This window comes from Rhinopithecus bieti, unplaced genomic scaffold, assembly GCF_001698545.2.
Source record: "Rhinopithecus bieti isolate Rb0 unplaced genomic scaffold, ASM169854v2 scaffold_1618, whole genome shotgun sequence".
Lineage (NCBI taxonomy): Eukaryota > Metazoa > Chordata > Mammalia > Primates > Cercopithecidae > Rhinopithecus > Rhinopithecus bieti.
In genome coordinates this window covers 1,849,630-1,868,090 of record NW_016803937.1, presented here as the reverse complement: position 1 = coordinate 1,868,090, position 18,461 = coordinate 1,849,630, and the positions used below count along the sequence as shown (strand labels likewise).

Genomic DNA, 18,461 nt, shown 5'->3' with positions numbered 1-18,461 from the left:
CGATGCAGGGCAGGCTTGCAACAGAAAGCAGGGAAAGCAAAGTCACATCTGGCAATACAAGGGCAGTAAACAGCTCCGGAGTACTGACATACGTTTATGGACCCAGCAAGAGCCCAGATGCAGCTACAACTGAGTATCTGTGCAGCCTCCTGAGTTCACCCTCAAAACCGTTACGAATCTGTCCCAACTTCTGAAAAGCTAATGCTCAGCATTTTCAATTGTGACTGTTTTAGACAATATTTCCCCAAGAACACAGTCACCTGGGAGCCTCTTCCATGTATTTCCTTTTCTTTTTTTTTTTTTTTTTTTGAGACAGAGTCTTAATCTGTCTGGGCAGCTCACTGCAACCTCTGCCTCCTGGGTTCAAGCGATTCTCATGCCTCAGCCTCCCCAGTAGCTGGTATTACAGGTGCACGCACCACCATGCCTGGCTGATTTTTGTAATTTTAGAAGAGAAGAGGTTTTGTCATGTTGGCCAGGTTGGTCTCAAACTCCTGACCTCAGGTGATCCACCCACCTCAGCCTCCCGAACTGCTGGCGTGAGCCACCATGCCTGGCCTTTCTTTTCAACAGAATTCATTCTCATCCTTCTCTGTGAGGGCAAGGATGAGGAGACCAGAACAGCAGTCCTGGGGGAATCAGGAAGATAGAGAGCACTGTCTCAGAGCAGAACCAGGCTGCAGTGAATGAAGCTGCACAGGATGGATGGCGACAGGGACGAGAGGCCTCACCAGGCAGCCCAGAAGGCATCAGCTTACTCATCCCGTTTTCCCGTACACTGGTGCGTGTTTTTCTCATCAAAAATAAGATGATACAAATTAGGTCTTAAGCACCATTTTTAAATGAGCCCAAATATCTGCTCAAAACAAAACAGCCGCGTATGGAACGTGCTGTAGTTTCCGACTCAGCCGTATCACAGCAGGCCTGCCCTGCCGATCCAGCGCTGATGCTTCTCGCTGCCCAGCACACCCGGCTCTGCCAGCTTCCACACTTCTCAGGCGCCAGGAGCCCCATGCCGCAGCTTCACACATAACCGGGAAAGAGGCTACGGGAGCATTCTCCTGCCTTCCTCCACCAGCCTTCGCTGGGTCTAGAGGCCACCTGGCCATGTGCGACGGGGATATCTGCTAATTTGTAGAATCTAACTTTGTCCAATGTGAAATACTCAACACAACTTCTCAGAACTGTGAATGTGACACTTCCTGCAGGCACCCAAAGACCTCCTGGTCTCCCACACCAACATTCTCCAGAGCCCTCTCCATGGACGCCAGTGCTCACACAAGGTCACGGCCACCTCAAAAACCTGTATGGCCAAAAAGTATTTTGGGGCAGCTGAGAGCAGTGATTCACGCCTGGTATCCCAGCACTCTGGGGGGCCGAGGCAGGCGCATTACAAGGCCACGAGATCGAGAGCAGCCTGGCCAATATGGTGAATCCCTGTCTCTATTAAAAATACAAAAAATTAGCTGGGCGTAGTGGCAGGCGCCTGTAATCCCAGCTACTTGGGAGGCTGTGGCAGGAGAATCGCTTGAACCCGGGAGGCAGAGGTTGCAGCGAGCCAAGATCGCACCACTGCACTCCAGCCCAGGCAACAGAGTGAGACTTCGTCTCTAAAAAACGAAAGTTTTCTGGGGAAAAAAAATCTTAGAAACTCCTTGTGAACTGTCAATGTACATTAGAATATTAAGGACTCTGAGAAGTCCTACAGTACCTAATAATTTTTTCAACAATTCCCCACATTTTTTGGCCACACAACTTCTTTTCCTAACATACACGAACCTCCCCTAGGGAAGGACCTGCTCTGTGCACACGCTCTGGGGATGGTTCTAAGCCTGCACTGCCCAAATCACCTGTAACAAGTTAAGTTAATTAAGAATGAACAAAATTGGCTGGGTGCGGTGGCTCACGCCTGTAATCCTAGGACTTTGGGAGGCCGAGGCGGGCGGATCACGAGGTCAGAAGATCAAGACCATCCTGGCTAACATGGTGAAACCCCACCTCTACTAAAAATACAAAAGATTAGCTGGGTGTTATGGCGGGTGCCTGTAGTCCCAGCTACTCGGGAGGCTGAGGCAGGAGAATGGCATGAACCTGGGAGGCGGAGCTTGCAGTGAGCCAAGATCGCGCCACTGCACTCCAGCCTGGGCGACAGAGCGAGACTCCATCTCAAAAAAAAAAAAAAGAATGAATAAAATTAAACGTTCAACCCCCAGTTGTCCTGAAGAACCATGCTGAGGGTTCTGCAGCCACAGGAGGCTAGTGGCTGCCACGCTGGGCCGTGTGCTCCTAGACAGCGCTGTCTAAACCAACACCCGCCCGTCCGTGAGCAGCTCTGTGGGCCTCCACCACGCCCCCATCTGCATGTCCTCTGTGGCCGCCCCATGATGCCACGGCTGAGGACCTGTGCCAGACACCACTCTGCTCCCGGAGCCAATGACACCGATTCCCTGTGTCTCTGCAGAAGGAGCCAGCCAACCCTGAGCTGAACCAACCATCCTCGCTCGCTCCCCAGCATGTGCCACGAACACCCGGCCACGTCCCAGGTCACCCTGCAGGTGCTTCGAGGGTCATGGAGCACAAAGCAGCAGGCGCTGCCCCTCCCAGCAGCATCACCTGCTCCACCAGGGACCCTCGTGCATCTCACAGATGTGAGAGTCCACTCGGCTTAGAGTTCTTTAAGCTTAAAATAGCACCTCACAGGAAGGAATTACTATAAAAAATACAAATGTTTATTTCCTTTCTGGCAAAACAAAGAGCACAGCACATTTAGAGGCTGCACAGTCCTGCTGATGTTCACTCAGTGAAACTACACACTGTTCCTGCCTGACTTCCTCAGACTGTCAGCAAATACACAGCTTTTATGTTTTTCTAAAGCAGTACTTCTAAAACTTCCCACAATGACATCACTCTAATCCATATATTTTACTTTTTTAAACAACATATAGTGTCAATGAATACAGAAACATGTAGTCAGCATTCTCCCTGGCCACAGACACCATGTGTACCTCATGTCCCAGGACTGAATAATATGAGAGTTTATGAAAAAAGTAAAAAGAAAAAACCCCCATCTGGACTGAGAGTAGGAAGTGACTCACTCATATCTCGTATCTGGACAGGAAAATGGGAAAAGCAGATGAATGTTATTCAGCTGTTTTCAAATAAAAGAGGCATTTCCAAGTCTAGGCCCCAAATGCTGGCGCATCCCTCTGCAGAATGGCCAGCCTGGGCAGTGGCCGCCCCCGGCCAGGGCAGCCCCGGGCCCAGGAGGGACACGGCGAGGCTCCCTCTACTCCTGCCCTGGACCCCGTGGGCTCCGTGGACTCTGAAGGCTGAGAAGAGGGGCCTGGGAGATAGGGAAGACCAGGCACAAGGAGTGAGGGGCCGGGCTAGTGCGGGGGCTGGGTGACCAGCCTGAGTTAAAGTCAGGAAGGATTTAAGCACGCTCTCAACTCTGGAGCCATCACAGATCGTGATTCGAAAAACCACAACAAGAAGAAAGGCTTACAGAGCATCGGGATAAATAGCTTACGCATGCCAGGCTTACGCCTAAGCGATGGGTTGATGGGTGCAGCAACCCACCATGGCACACATTTACCTATGTAACAACCTGCATATCCTGCACACGTACCCCAGAACTTAAAAGAAAAAGAGAAAAAAGATTTAGATATTAAGTAGAAAATTACAAATTCTATGCATAACATGATGACAGTTTTGTTTAAAATGGAAATGAAAACACTAAAACTAAACGATCGAAAGTGATGGGAACAGCTGTGTACGGTGGCGAAGTGAAGAGCAGCTTTTCCCCACATTTCTGTAATGTGGTTTTGCCATCTCAAAGCGAATACCTATCTGCACACAGACACTCACTACAACCCACTTCCAGTCTGCCCCCAGTGTGGCTGCCTTCCCCTCCCTCCCTGGTCACCCCACTGCCTTCTGTGGAGCGTAAGCAAATGCCTAGATAAATTCAGGGGCAGCCGGGCGCGGTGGCTCATCCTTATAATCCCGAACACCTGAGGTCAGGAGTTCGAGAACAGCCTGACCAACATGGAGAAACCCCATCTCTAGTAAAAAGACAAAATTAGCCGGGTATGGTGGTGCATGCCTGTAATTCCAGTTACTTGGGAGGCTGAGGCAGGAGAACGGCTTGACCCCAGGAGGCAGAGGTGGTGGTGAGCCGAGATTCATGCCACTGCACTCCAGCCTGGGCAACAACAGTGAAATTCCATCTCAAAAAAAAAAAAAAAAAAAAAATTAGAGGCAAACAGCACCCCATCACCTGACAGGAGAGGGCAGAGCCAGAGGGACTACGAAGACAGGATCCGCACTGGCCAGAAAGCCTCCGTGAAGAAAGTGTTTGGCGTGCATGGGGATTCGGCCACAGCGCATGGCAGCCAAAGCCATGAGGAGGCTCTCCTGGAGCACTGAGGCTGGTCAGCACCGCACCCAGGCAGGCCTGTGTGGGCACAAACGGCTGGGGCAAAGGGACCCGAGGCGGGGCCAGGCCTGTGCCCTCCTTCTGAAATAAGAACACAAAGGATGATGTACTTTTCCCTCTGAAATGTCTGTTCAAACCTTTCTTCTTTTCTCATTCCAGGTACACAATAGGCATTTTCCTCAAGTCTTACAAGTTACATCACACCGCCTTGGATAAAATGTATAATCACATAGACTATCATTTCATAACTGCATCAATACCTAGTAGCATTTAGAAACCAGTACTCTAATGTAACTGAAAAGGGGGAAGCTGGAGTAAGAATGGTGATGTCGGAAGTCAGGCCTCCCTTTGGTCCAACTGCACCACACTGCGGTGTTTCGATGCCAAGGTGAACACTTTCTGGTTTTTTCCTTTTCCACTTCAATACCTCTACAATCAGATGCCAGGGACACCTCACACCTGCTGCTGGCCATGTGGCAGGAATATCATGGTTGGGACAGCCTGCCACCTATGGAGAAAACGAGGGAAGAGCCAGTAACCAGGTACAGTAGCTTAAAAGCAGGTACAGTAGCATAAAAGCAGGTACAGTAGCTTAGGAAAAGCCCCAAAACAATGACCGGGCGTGTGCTCCGCGGCTGCGGAGACGCAGCGTGTGCTCCAAGGCTGCGGTGACGCGGCACTGCATGGCACCCAGAGCCCACTGCACACGAGGCACGGATGCCTCGACCCAGCCGGCTGGACGGGATGCACAGGAGCTGGACTGTGCATCAACTGCAGGAGCACCTTACCTCATTTATTTGGGTATTTTCCTTTCTATGCCTGTACAAGAATGATAGTATGAAACTCTGCAGCCAAGTCTTAAAGGGCTTTTTTTTTTTTTTTTTTTTGAGACGGAGTCTTGCTCTGTTGCCCAGGCTGGAATCCAACGGCACAATCTCGGCTCACTGCAAGCTCCGCCTCCTGGGTTCACACCATTCTCCTGCCTCAGCCTCCTGAGTAGCTGGGACGACAGGCGCCCGCCACCACGCCCGGCTAATTTTTTTTATTTTTAGTAGAGACGGGGTTTCACTGTGTTAGCCAGGATGGCCTTGATCTCCTGACCTTGTGATCCGCCCGCCTCGGTCCCCCAAAGTGCTGGGATTACAGGCGTGAGCCACCGCGCCCGGCCTTAAAGAGCTTTTTCAATAAAACTATAACCAATAAAAGCAGCGTGTTAGTTTTGTGGGCAATGCGTTTACTTTTTTAGGTACAGAGAAAGTCTTCCAGCCAGCAGCATCTCACAGTTAATGTCACAGTTAACGACACACAGGAAGGAGATGGAATGATGCCTCCCAAGACCTAAGTTCGAATATTCATTCAGTAACTAAAGTCAGTTTTGTGTCTGCTTCCTCATTTGTTAATGGGGATAGTAGTTTAAAAGGACCAATAGTTTGTAACCAGATATGAACAAAAACAGAAAATGGCCCTAATGAGTATAAAGATATAAAATAAAGGGCCCTGTTGGGGCATTCACACGGGGCCCAGGCCCACTGTTAGCACTGCCCTGGTCTTCTTCCCGCTACTGAGGAATAGGAGAGGGCCCTACAGTGGAGTCCCCGAAATACAACTGATTTATCTCTAAGGAGCCTATGGCTCCAGAAGCAAAGTGTCCTGCCTCACCTTTGTTACTAATAAGCAAATTGTATTATTTGGTTAAGATGTACTTCTGGTTTGTAGGGGACTCAAAAACCTAGGAGCTAAATTTACCACTGAATTGCTATTTAAACGAGCTAAGACAAGCCATGAATATTACTTAAACTCAGTTTCCTTTCTGAAGTGCCTGGGTATGGATTATGGAATCCTCTTTATAGGATTCCCAACAGCCTGGGGGAAAGGACGACCCTCATACAAGTACTTTTTTTTTTTTTTTTTTTTTTTTTAGAGGGAGTCTCACTCTGTCGCCCAGGCTGGAGTGCAGTGGCGCAATCTTGGCTCACTGCAAGCTCTGCCTCCCAGGTTCATTCTCCTGCCTCAGCCTCCTGAGCAACTGGGACTACAGGCACGCGCCACCACGCCCAGCTAATTTTTGTATTTTTAGTAGTGATGGCGGGTTTCACTATGTTGGCCAGGCTGGTCTCAATCTTCTGACCCTGTGATTCGCCCACCTCAGCCTCCCAAAGTGCTGGGATTACAGGTGTGAGCCACCACACCTGGCCAAAAGTTCTCACTCCTCACTCTGCTAAGCAGTCTCTCACTTGGCATTTTGCCTTAATGACCAAGTGCGATTTCCCAAGTAAAGCAAAACTGAATCAAAAACCTATGATATTCCTATAAATTAAAAAACAAAAAGATTAAAGCTTGAGATAGCTCAGTTACTCTGATTTGATCACTACACATTATATACATATGTCAAAATATCACATGCACCTCCAACCCAAAAGATATATGTCTAACTATGAGATATCCATAGAAAATAAATACATCTTACAAGTTACATTAAAAAACCACATATAATTTAAACAAACAAGATCTTAGAGGATGATTAAAATGTTCCAAAGTCAAAATACAGGTAACCACATCAATTCTGTATCTTACATATCTAATTCTACAATGACTAGGTTGGTAAATCAAACCTCAGGACAATCAGCACAATAGCTGTAGATTATTTTGCTGTCTACCAGCAGCTCTCTACATCCTTTAATTAAAAGGAACCAAACATTTTCCCACACAATTTTATGCTACTGACAAGCATTTTCAAAAGTTTATTTTAGAGATGGGTCCTGGCTGTTACCCAGGCTGCACTCAAACTCCAGGGCTCCAACAATCTTCCTGCCTCAGCTTTCCACACAGCCAAGACTACAGGTGAAAGCCACTGTGCCTCGCCTAACAGGCCACTTTGAATTCACTGACTGAAATGCATGCAACAGTATGCTTTTATGTTTACAATTCCTTTTCAAAGACAGAGCTTTGCTCTGTCACCCAGGCTGGAGTGCAGTGGCTCAATCTCAGCTCACTGCAACCTCCACCTCCTGAGTTCAAGCAATTCTTGTGCCTCAGCCTACCCAATAACTGGGATTATAGGTGCACACCACCGCGCCCAGCTAATTTTTGCATTTTTAGTAGAGACAGGGTTTTGCCATGTTGGTCAGGCTGGTCTCGAACTCCTAACCTCAAGTGATCCACACACCCTGACCTCCCAAAGTGCTGGGATTACAGGCATGAGCCACTGTGCCCAGGTGATTCTAAAGTTTTAGACAAAGAGACCAGACATTTTATAAAACAGAATTTGCAACACGTTTCAGGAAGGCACCGAACAGGGAAGTATCCAGAGGACACTGGCCACATCCCAGACTATCCATAAACCGATTCCTCACAACAAAATGCCCTTCATTTTCTTTTTGACAGGGTCTCACTCTGTCACCCAGGCTGAAAAGTGCAGTGGTATGATCTTGGCTCACTGCAGCCTCGAACTCCTGGGTTCAAGTGATCCACCCACCTCAGCCTTCTGAGCAGCTGGGTTTACAGCCATGCATCACCATGCCCAGACGATTTTTGTACTTTTTTTTTGTAGACATGGGGTTTCGCCATGTCACCCAGGCTGGTCTGGAACTCCTGGACTCAAGTGATCTGCCTGCCTTGGCCTCCCAAAGTGCTGGGATTACAGGCCCTGCACCTTCACGCCTGGCCCAGCCCTTCATTTTCAGATGAAAGCATAGAAATACTCCAAAGTCAGTCTTCTATCTGCTATAATATATATGCGACTGTTCCCATACACTTTCTTTTCTTTTTTTTTTTTTTTTTTTTTGAGATAGAGTCTCACTCTGTACCCCAGGATGGGGTGCAGTGGTGTGATCTGAGCTCACTGCAAGCTCCGCCTCCTGGGTTCACGCCATTCTCCTGCCTCAGCCTCCTGAGTAGCTGGGACTACAGGCGCCCGCCATGACGTCCAGCTAATTTTTTGTATTTTTGGTAGAGACAGGGTTTCACCGTGTTAGCCAGGATGGTCTCTACCTCCTGACCTCGTGATCCACCAGCCTCGACCTCCCAAAGTGCTGGAATTACAGGCGTGAGCCACCGCGCCCGGCCTCCCATACACTTTCATATAAATACTCAAGCTGATTACTAATAGAGTCACCTACATTATCTTAATTTCAAATCATAAAAAATATGCTTCATCTTTCCTGGCTTTGTCTTGGGGTCAGAAGAAGTATTTATGTACAAAAATCTTTTATTAAGTCCATTTCTCTGTTTTCGTCTTTGATTTTCCTTATCTCCCATTCATGTTTATTGTTTAAATCTGTAGTTCTATTGGATTCAAGTTTGAAAGGCAACACAAAGCTCCTCTCCAACATAAACATACCAGTGTTACTCCATTGGTGCCTCCAGAGCCAGAACACAAAACAAAATCTGAACTAGAACTCTGATTTTAGCAAATAAAGGTAGGGGCCTTATCATAGGAAAAGATGTTTTTCTTAAAGGCACAATTGACAACTCGGAGATTAAAAATAATTCATCAATGAATAGCCATACATTCTAATGCATTAAAAGGGCACTCTTAGGTAAAGTTGTTACGACTTTCCTCTTACTTTTTTGGGGCCAACCTGTGTTTCAGGGGAAATGAACTAAAAATAATCTATGAAAACATAGTGTTGGGAGACTCTGGCTCCAGGTAAGAGGGAGCAGCAACAAAAGCTCCTGGAAGGGAGAACTTCCTCTCTGATGTGGGGGCTATGATTCCAGGTGGGGTGACACCTCCTCACTGCCTTTTCTTCTCTCTGTCCTCCCACAAAGATAGGGATGGTCACTGAAGTGCACAGCAGAGAGGGTTAAAGCTCTAGCTTTCCAGATGGAGGACCAAAAAGGGGAGCCCTTGGGAACTGGAAGGACAGAAGGACAGCAGAGAGGGAAGATTTCGGGGGAGCAACCCTGTGACGTTGTTGACGCGTTCACCCTGGGGCTGCCCATGTAAGAATCTCAACTGCAGAACACACCTCCACCAGTCTCAGGTTGGACGGCAAGCAATGCCCCCGAAGGACGAGGTCAAACAGCACCGCCAAAGCTTGGAAAATGGAACTGGCACCACAGCCACACCCTACAGAAGGCTGCACAGAACTTGCTGTCAGAACCCAACCAGGTCAGCTGCTCCAAACCAAAAACATCACCATTCTCTGTAGCATTAAAGATGAGTCAGAGTCTCGTATCATACTATTCAAGAAAATCAACAGATCCCAACACTGAGATGACACAGATGCTAGAACTAAAGACACCGAAGCAGTTACTGTCACCATGCCCCAACAGGGAGGGGCACACACTCTTGAGATGCACAGACAGATGGAAAGCCTGTGCAAATTCAGATGTAAAGAACCAAACAGGCCGGGCGCGGTGGCTCAAGCCTGTCATCCCAGCACTTTAGGAGGCCGAGACAGGTGGATCACGAGGTCAGGAGATCGAGACCATCCTGGCTAACACGGTGAAACCCCGTCTCTACTAAAAAACACAAAAAACTAGCCGGGCGAGGTGGCGGGCGCCTGTAGTCCCAGCTACTCAGGAGGCTGAGGCAGGAGAATGGCGTAAACCTGGGAGGCGGAGCTTGCAGTGAGCTGAGATCCGGCCACTGCGCTCCAGCCTGGGCGACAGAGCGAGACTCCGTCTCAAAAAAATAAAAAAAAAAGAAACAGACTATTTATCTAGTTGGAAAGTAATTTTTACACAGGAGAATCCTGGCAGACAGCATGAAAATTAATAAAGTGACTGTCATCAGTAACAGAACAAATTGAGAGCTTGTACCACCCGACGGGACACGGCAAGAGCAGCGTAGTGTGTTCCTGGCAAAGATGTACGGCCTGAATCAAGTCAGGAGAAGCATCGAACAAACCCAGATTGCGGGATGGTTGGCAGAATTAGTGGTTCATAGTCTTCTGAAGTATCCAGGTCGTGAAAGACAAGGAAAGACAGAGGAGCAGCTACCAAAGGACACAAAGGAGGCCAAATGCACCCTGGGATTCAGAACTTGACCCTCTGGGTATAAAAGGCATTACTGGCCAGGCACGGTGGCTCAAGCCTGTAATCCCAGCACTTTGGGAGGCTGAGACGGGCGGATCACAAGGTCAGGAGATCGAGACCATCCTGGCTAATACGGTGAAACCCCGTCTCTACTAAAGAATACAAAAAACTAGCCGGGCGACGAGGCGGGTGCCTGTAGTCCCAGCTACTTGGGAGGCAGAGGCAGGAGAATGGCGTGAACCTGGGAGGCGGAGCTTGCAGTGAGCTGAGATCCGGCCACCGCACTCCAGCCTGGGCGACAGAGCCAGACTCCGTCTCAAAAAAAAAAAAAAAAAAAAAAGGCATTACTGGGACAATGGCCGGAATGGGAATAAGCCTGAGAATTAGAGGGTTGCGACATCTCAATGCCAACGTCCTGATCTTGATGGCTGTACTGTGTGGTGATGGAAGAGAAAGCCATTGTTTGCGGGTAACACATGATCAAGATTTGGGGATGTTGGGGGATCAGATCCACAATTCACTCCCAATGTTTCAGGAAAGTTCTTTATATTGTAGTTACAACTTTTCTGTAAATCTGTGATTCTGTTTTTCAAAATAACCTTTTTTTTTTTGAGATGGAGTCTCGCTCTGTCGCCAGGCTGCAGTGCAGCGGTATGATCTCAGCTTACTGCAACCTCCGCCTCCTGGGTTCAAGCGATTCTCCTGCCTCCAGCTCCAAAGCAGCTGGGACTACAGATGCCCGCCACCACGTCCAGCTATGTTTTGTATTTTTAGTAGAGACAGGGTTTCACCATGTTGACCAGGATGGTCTTGATCTCTTGACCTCATGATTCGCCCACTTCGGCCTCCCAAAGTGCCGGGATTACAGGCGAGAGCCACTGCAGCTGGCCTGAACTGAACCATATTTAAAGATGTTGATCTATTCCCTCAGTGTGTACCATCAGAAGAAAGGCATTGTCTGTCAGTGCTTCTTATTTTTTTGGTTGGAGAGGTTGAATTTATTTTTTTCTAGTTAATTATGATTGCTGTGTTATCTTCCTGTATTTTGTTTTTACTCTGAAAGATCATAATCCATTCTTCCAAATCTTCAGGAATTACTTGGTATAGGATTTAACAGGCCACCATGTGATCAGATGTTCCTTTGAAGTTTCCTTTGATATTTTATTACCAGATAGTCCCTCAAGCCACGGCGTGTGGGCTCAGCCACTGCAACTATGTGATGACGTGCTGGCCTGAGAAACACACATGCTGACCATCTGGCCAAGAACTGAAGACCAGGGCAAAATCCGAGCACATCACAAACATTTTTCCAGAACAGGGTTGTAGTGTCTCTTTTGATGCCCAATTTTAATTAAATAATAATTGTTGAAGGAAAACTAATTTTTTAATTAAAGAAGCTTCTATATAATTACGCAAGATGTTTAGAAATCAACTTATTTTATCTTATTTTTCTAGGCCTATCATCTTCCCAATCAATTGATTTAAAAAATATTTTTAGGTACTCCTTACTCCAAACATCAACAGTATTTCTCTTAAATTTTAAACAATTTTGGCCGGACACGGTGGCTCATGCCTGTAATCCCAGCACTTTGGGAGGCCAAGGTGAACAGATCACCTGAGGTCCAGGAGTTCAAGACCAGCCTGGCCAATATGGTGAAACTCCATCTCTACTAAAAATACAAAAATTAGCTGGGCATGGTAGTGCACACCTGTACTCCCAGCTACTTGGGAGGCTGAGGCAGGAGAATCGCTTGAACCCAGGAGGCAGAGGTTGCAGTGAGTCAAGATCACGCCATCGCACTCCACCATAGGCAATAAGAGCGAAACTCCCTCTCAAAGACAAACAAGCAAAACAACAACAACAAAATGTAAATAAGAGAGGTTGGCAAACTATATCTCCTGAGAGTTAAGAATGGCTTTTACATTCCTTTTTAAAGAGTTATTTTAAGGCTGGGCGCAGTGGCTCATGCCTGTAATCCCAGCACTTTGGGAGGCTGAGGTGGGTGGATCACCTGAGGTCAGGAGTTTGAGACAGGCCTAGACAACATGATAAAAGCCCATTTCTATTAAAAATACAAAATTAGCTAGGTGTGGTGGCACATGCCTGTAGTCCCAGCTATTTGGGAGGCTGAGGCAGAAGAATCACTTGAACCCAGGAGGTGGAGGTTGCAGTGAGCCAAAATTGTGCCATTGCACTCCAGCCTGGGCAATACGAGCAGAAATCTGTCTTAAAAAAAAAAAAAAAAAGAGTTAAAAAGTTGGCAAGGCGCGGTGGCTCACGCCTGTAATCCCAGCACTTTGGGAGACCGAGGCAGGTGGATCACTTGAGGTCAGAAATTTGAGACCAGCCTGGCCAACATGGCAAAACCTCGTCTCCACTAAAAATACAAAAATGAGCTGGGACTGGTGGCACACACCTGTAATCTCAGCTATTCAGGAGGCTGAAGTGAGAGAATCACTTGAACCTGTAAGGCGGAGGTTACAATGAGCTGAAATTGCACCACTGCACTCTGGCCTGGGCAACAGAGGGAGACTCATTCTTAAAAACAAAAATTATGAGACAGAGACTATACATGACCCACAAACACAAAAACATGAATCACCTGGCCCTTGACGGAAAAAGTTTGCCAGCTCCTGAATCAGAGTGTCAGCGGAAATGCTGACAACAAACTCCACCTGTTGAGCAAATGAGATGGTGACAAAGTGGCTTTGCTCTCCTTGGTTTATAGCCAAGGTCAGCAAACTTGACTTTTTTTCCTTTTCTTTTTTTTTTTTGAGACACAGTTTCGCTCTGCCACCCAAGCTGGAATGTAGTGGCGTGATCTTGGCTCACTGCAACCTCCACCTCCCAGGTTCAAGCGATTCTCCTGCCTCAGCCTCCCGAGTAGCTGGGATTACAAGCACGCACCATCATGCCTGGTTAGTTTTTTTTGTATTCTTAGTAGAGATGGGGTTTCGCCATGTTGGCCAGGCTGGTCTCGAACTCCTGACCTCAGGTGATCCACCTGACCTGGCCTCCCAAAGTGCTGGGATTATAGGTGTGAGCCACTGTGCCCGGCTAGCAAACCGACATTCTCTATGGGAAGACAATTTAGTAACAAATACCACGTGAGAATTTTCACATTCAAAATACATATAACGTCATCTAAGACTCAAGAGGAAGACAGAATTCTGCCAACAGACTAGGAAAAGACATTCCGGTAAAGCTCTTTTGGGGCAGAGTCTTAAAAGACACATACACATTCTTAAAGATGGGGGAAGAAACAGACCTCACCCCTCCAGCCACACGTATTTTGGGCCAGGGGGAACAAAGCAGGCAGCAAAGCAGGAGACCTGCCCGACTGCAAAGGGTCTGTGTGAAACGGCAAGGGGGTCAAGTATTTTTTTTTTTTTAATTTCAGGCAAAATTCACACAGAGCAAAATGCAGAGATCTGAAGTGTACAGTTCAATGAGTTTGGGTAAATTTATATGCCCATGTGATCACTAATCCTTGAATTAAGACGCAGTGCTTTTCAATTCTCTAAAAAGTCTTGAACATCATATAAACAGGACCATACATAGGTCCTGCTTTCATTCAACATTGTATTTTTGAGATTCCTATGTGGTTACATGTATTAGTTTTGAAAATGACTGAGTTCTCTTCCCTTGTATAAATACACCACAGTTTGTTTATCCATATTCTCCCACTCATGGACATCTGGGTTGTGTCCAGTTTGTGGCTATTATGCATAAGCTGCTATAAGCCTTCATCTACAAGTGCTGGTGTGGACGTACCCTTTCATTTCTTTGGGATGAATTCCCTAGGATGAGAACTGCAGGAATATAAGATACATTCATCACTTCATAAGAAATGCCAAACTGTTTTCTTAATGGTTGTAGCATTTTACCCTCCTATCAGCTGTGGATGAAAGCTCCCGCTGCTTCTGATCCTAACATTCGCTATTTTGTCCTTCTGACTTTCATCACCCTGGTGAATAGAAATGATACTCTCCCGTGGCTTTGATGTGTATTTCCCTGATGACTGGTGACTTGAATCACGGCATCCCTGGACAATCTGTGTGTATAAGCATGAAGGTATGAGTCCTCTGGAGTTAACTGCCTTTCTTTCTTCTGTTGGTGGAAAAAACCTAATTGCATTAATATATGTGTAATCTACTGTTTGGAATGCATACCATTCTTCTATAGGAAGATAATCTTCACAATCATTAACTTCTTCCATTTCCATATACAGGTTGTATTCCTAATCTGAAAATCTGAAATCCAAAATGCTCCAAAATCTGAAATGTTTTGAATTATTCTCAATGAAAATAACTTTCATTCAAAACTTGACTTTCCACAGTCCTCTGGCACCCACTGTTGCAAACAGCAAGTCCAAGTTAGCCTGATTCTGGTTTCTTCACAGGTGAGATCTGTTTTGTTGTTCTCCTTTGAAAATGTGTAAGATCATTTCTTGATCCCTTATCAGAAACAACAATGCGTCTCGATGTGGGTGTTTTCAACTCACCTTTCTCAGCACTCGGTCTGCCCTTTCGAGGGAAGACTCATGAGGCCGTTTTCTGCCCCTGCGTGCTGAATGCGCTCCTTCCTTTCATCTTCTCTTCCAGATACCCTGCGTTTCAGAGGCCGAGCTTGGCCGCCCGTCTGCGCCACTCACCTTCTCTCTACCTTGTATCTCCACGTTCAGCAGTCCTCGAACACTACTGAATGTTTTGTTCTGGCGGTCACTTTTACATCCCAACAACTCTTTCTTGGTCTTCATTTTTTCTTTTATCATGGCACCCAGCTTTCATCTGACAAATGCAATATCCCCTCAACCTCCCAGAGAATGTTAACTGGGGTTTCCCTAAGTAGGATACTTATCAAAATGATCAGCCTCTGTTCTCTGAATTATCTGTGTACTTTGCAGTAGTCTGAATTCTCTGCCACAGTTCTTTACCCTTTGTCACACTGAAATCCATGCTGTGGCTGGCTTACGGTGGTGTAGACCTTCCTATCCTTGAATTCGAGGGTGTGGCCATGAGACTCGCTGTGGACATCACAGAGGCAGAAATGACCGTGTGCTGGCCCAAGCTCAGCCTTACGAATCCTCATGGCTCCCACGTGCCCTTGGTCACCAGTTCAAGGAGGATGAGGGACACCTGAGTCAGAGCCACTCCAGCCACTATGACCTGAACAGTCACCCAGCATAGCTCAGCTGACAGCAGCCAGCCCATGCTGGCTCATCCGTGAGGAAGGCGCTCATCTTGGGTGCTCCTGAGTTCTGCTAGTTGGCTGTTAACACAGCTGTGGCTGACCAACACATCCCATGCGTCTCTTAATCCTGTTGTGGTCTGTCTTTACAAGCTTCCTTACATCCTTCCTCTAGAAAAAAACCTTATAAAAATAATTGGGCACACTTTAATGTTCCCATCCCTAAAACTATGAAGAGAAGTAGGAAGGGATAGATGCAGGGAAGAGAGGGTGAGGGGCAGGGCGCAGGGGAAAGGGCACCATGTTTCCTGGGCTCCTAGGCCCTCTATCCATGATCACGAAGGAGAGAAGAGCACTCAAGCAGCAGAGGTGCAGCAACAGACCCCCACCAACTCAGCAACGCCACCAAGAGAGCAAACCCCAATCCCTTTCTCTTTAGATCAACAGAGACCTAGAGAAAAAATCCAGTAGTTTTCTGCCAAATGTCTTTCTTTAATTTGCTTTCAAGGTATCTTTATTAAGTGGTTTAATCTCTATTCTCAATAATAAGAAACCACTTCAATAATTACCAAAATTATGCTTAGAAAATCACAGTAAAGGCCAGGCGCGGTGGCTCAAGCCTGTAATCCCAGCACTTCGGGAGGCCGAGACGGGCGGATCACGAGGTCGGGAGATCGAGACCATCCTGGCTAACATGGTGAAACCTAGTCTCTACTAAAAAATACAAAAAAACTAGCCGGGCGAGGTGGCGGGCGTCTGTGGTCCCAGCTACTAGGGAGGCTGAGGCAGGAGAATGGCGTAAACCCGGGAGGCGGAGCTTGCAGTGAGCTGAGATCCAGCCACTGCACTCCAGCCTGGGCGACAGAGCGAGACTCCATCTCAAAAAAAAAAAAAAAAAAAAAAAAAAAATCACAGTAAAGGGAATATTCACACTTGATCTTAGCCAAAAGGCCGAGAAGCGATAATAAAGGGAATATTCATAGTAGAGAGGAGAGTTTAAAAAATGACCTGGGATAAGCCAGGCGTGGGGCTCACACTTGTGATCCCAGCACTTTGGGAGGCCAAGGTGGGTGGATGGCGTGAGCCCAGGAGTTCAAGACCAGCCTGGCCAGTATGTTGAAACCCTGTCTCTACAAAAATATGAAAGTTAGCTGGGCATGGTGGTGTGCGCCTGTGGTCTCAGTTACTCGGGAGGCTGAGGCAGGAGGACCCCAGAGGTCAAGGCTGCAGTGAGCTGAAAAACTGAGGCACTACACTCCAGCCTGGACAACAGAGTGAGACCCTGTCTCAAAAAAAAAAAAAAAGAAAGAAAAGAAAAGAAAAGAAAAAGAAAAGAAAGAAAAGAAAAAAGAGAGAAAAAGAACCAGGACTGTTTTCCAGGAGACACCCCTTCTTCTAAGTTCTATACAATACAACCAAATGTCTTCACACCTGAACTAAGAGCTGTACCACAATCACACCAGATACTTCCTGCTTTAAAATTTTATTACCAAAAGCCAGTTTTCATTTAAAAACTGGAAAACTGTATTCTTAAGACTAGCAGTTAAATAATAATTTTCCTAAAATATCAACTTACTTTCTCACTTTACTTGTCTATGTTAATGGGATAATTTTTAGAAGCATTACTTCTTTGAGCTGTTGTTAGAATGTGAACATTCACTATCACACTGATGAAACTGCTGCTTCTTCCCTACATCTTTTTAGGACATACCATATTATACTTAAGAACATGATATAATTTATTTTTCTTTGGTTATTATCTAGCTACATTGTGTTAATTTCATTTGTTCTTCACAAAGAGAAACAAAAGTAGTGAATAATTCGTAAAACATAAAGCAGACAATAGATTCTCTTTTTTTTTTTTTTTTTTTTTGGAGACAGGCTTTCACTCCTGTTGCCCAGACTAGAGTGTAATGGCATGATCTTGGCTCATCGCAACCTCCACCTGCCAGGCTCAAGCAGTTCTCCTGCCTCAGTCTCCTGAGTAGCTGGGATTATAGACGTGTGCCACCATGCCTGGCTAATTTTTGTATTTTTTGTAGAGAAGGGTTTTCACCATGTTGCCCAGGCTCATGTGGAACTCCTGAGCTCAAGTGATCTGCCTGCCTCAGCCTCCCAAACTGTGTAAGCCACTGCGCCTGATAATATTTTTAAAGTAGCAAAAACAGGAAATGAACACCCTTTCCTTTTTTTTTTTTTTTTTTTGAGATGGAGTTTTGCTCTTGTTGCCCAAGGTGGAGTGTAATGGCACGATCTCAGCTCACAGCAACCTCCGCCTCCTGGGTTCAAGCGATTCTCCTGCCTTAGCCTCCCGAGTAGCTGGGGTTTACAGGTGCGTGCCACCATGCCCAGCTAATTTTTCATATTTTTAGTAGAAATAGGGTTTCACCATGTTAGCCAGGCTGGTCTCAAACTCATGACCTCAGGTGATCCACCCGCCTCGGCCTCCCAAACTGCTAGGATTACAGGCGTGAGACATGGCGCCCAGCCTTTTTTTTTGAGATAGAATTTTGCTCTTGTTGACCAGGCTGGAGTGCAATGGTGTGATCCTGGCTCACTACAACCTTCACCTCCCGGACTCAAGCAACTCTCCTGTCTCGGCCTCCCAAGTGGCTGATATTACAGGCATGTGGGCTAACTTTTATATTTTAAGTAGAGATGGGGTTTTACCATGTTGGTCAGGCTGGTCTCAAACTCCTGACCCTCAGGTGATCCACTCAACTCGGCCTCCCGAAGTGCTGGGATCACAGGTGTGTGCCACTGCGCCCAAATTTCCATTTTTAATGATGAGTGATGTGGCACTTGAATTCAGGGGCCCTAGGAATGTCACTTCTTTACATATTACGGTAA

The 18,461-nt window shown here is 46.7% G+C and overlaps 1 protein-coding gene across 4 annotated transcripts in view; it reads right to left on the bottom strand.

The window, feature by feature from the left end:
* ZCCHC14 (zinc finger CCHC-type containing 14) overlaps positions 1-18,461 on the bottom strand; it is an 86,289-nt gene that overhangs the window by 26,950 nt on the left and 40,878 nt on the right. The window lies entirely within an intron of this gene.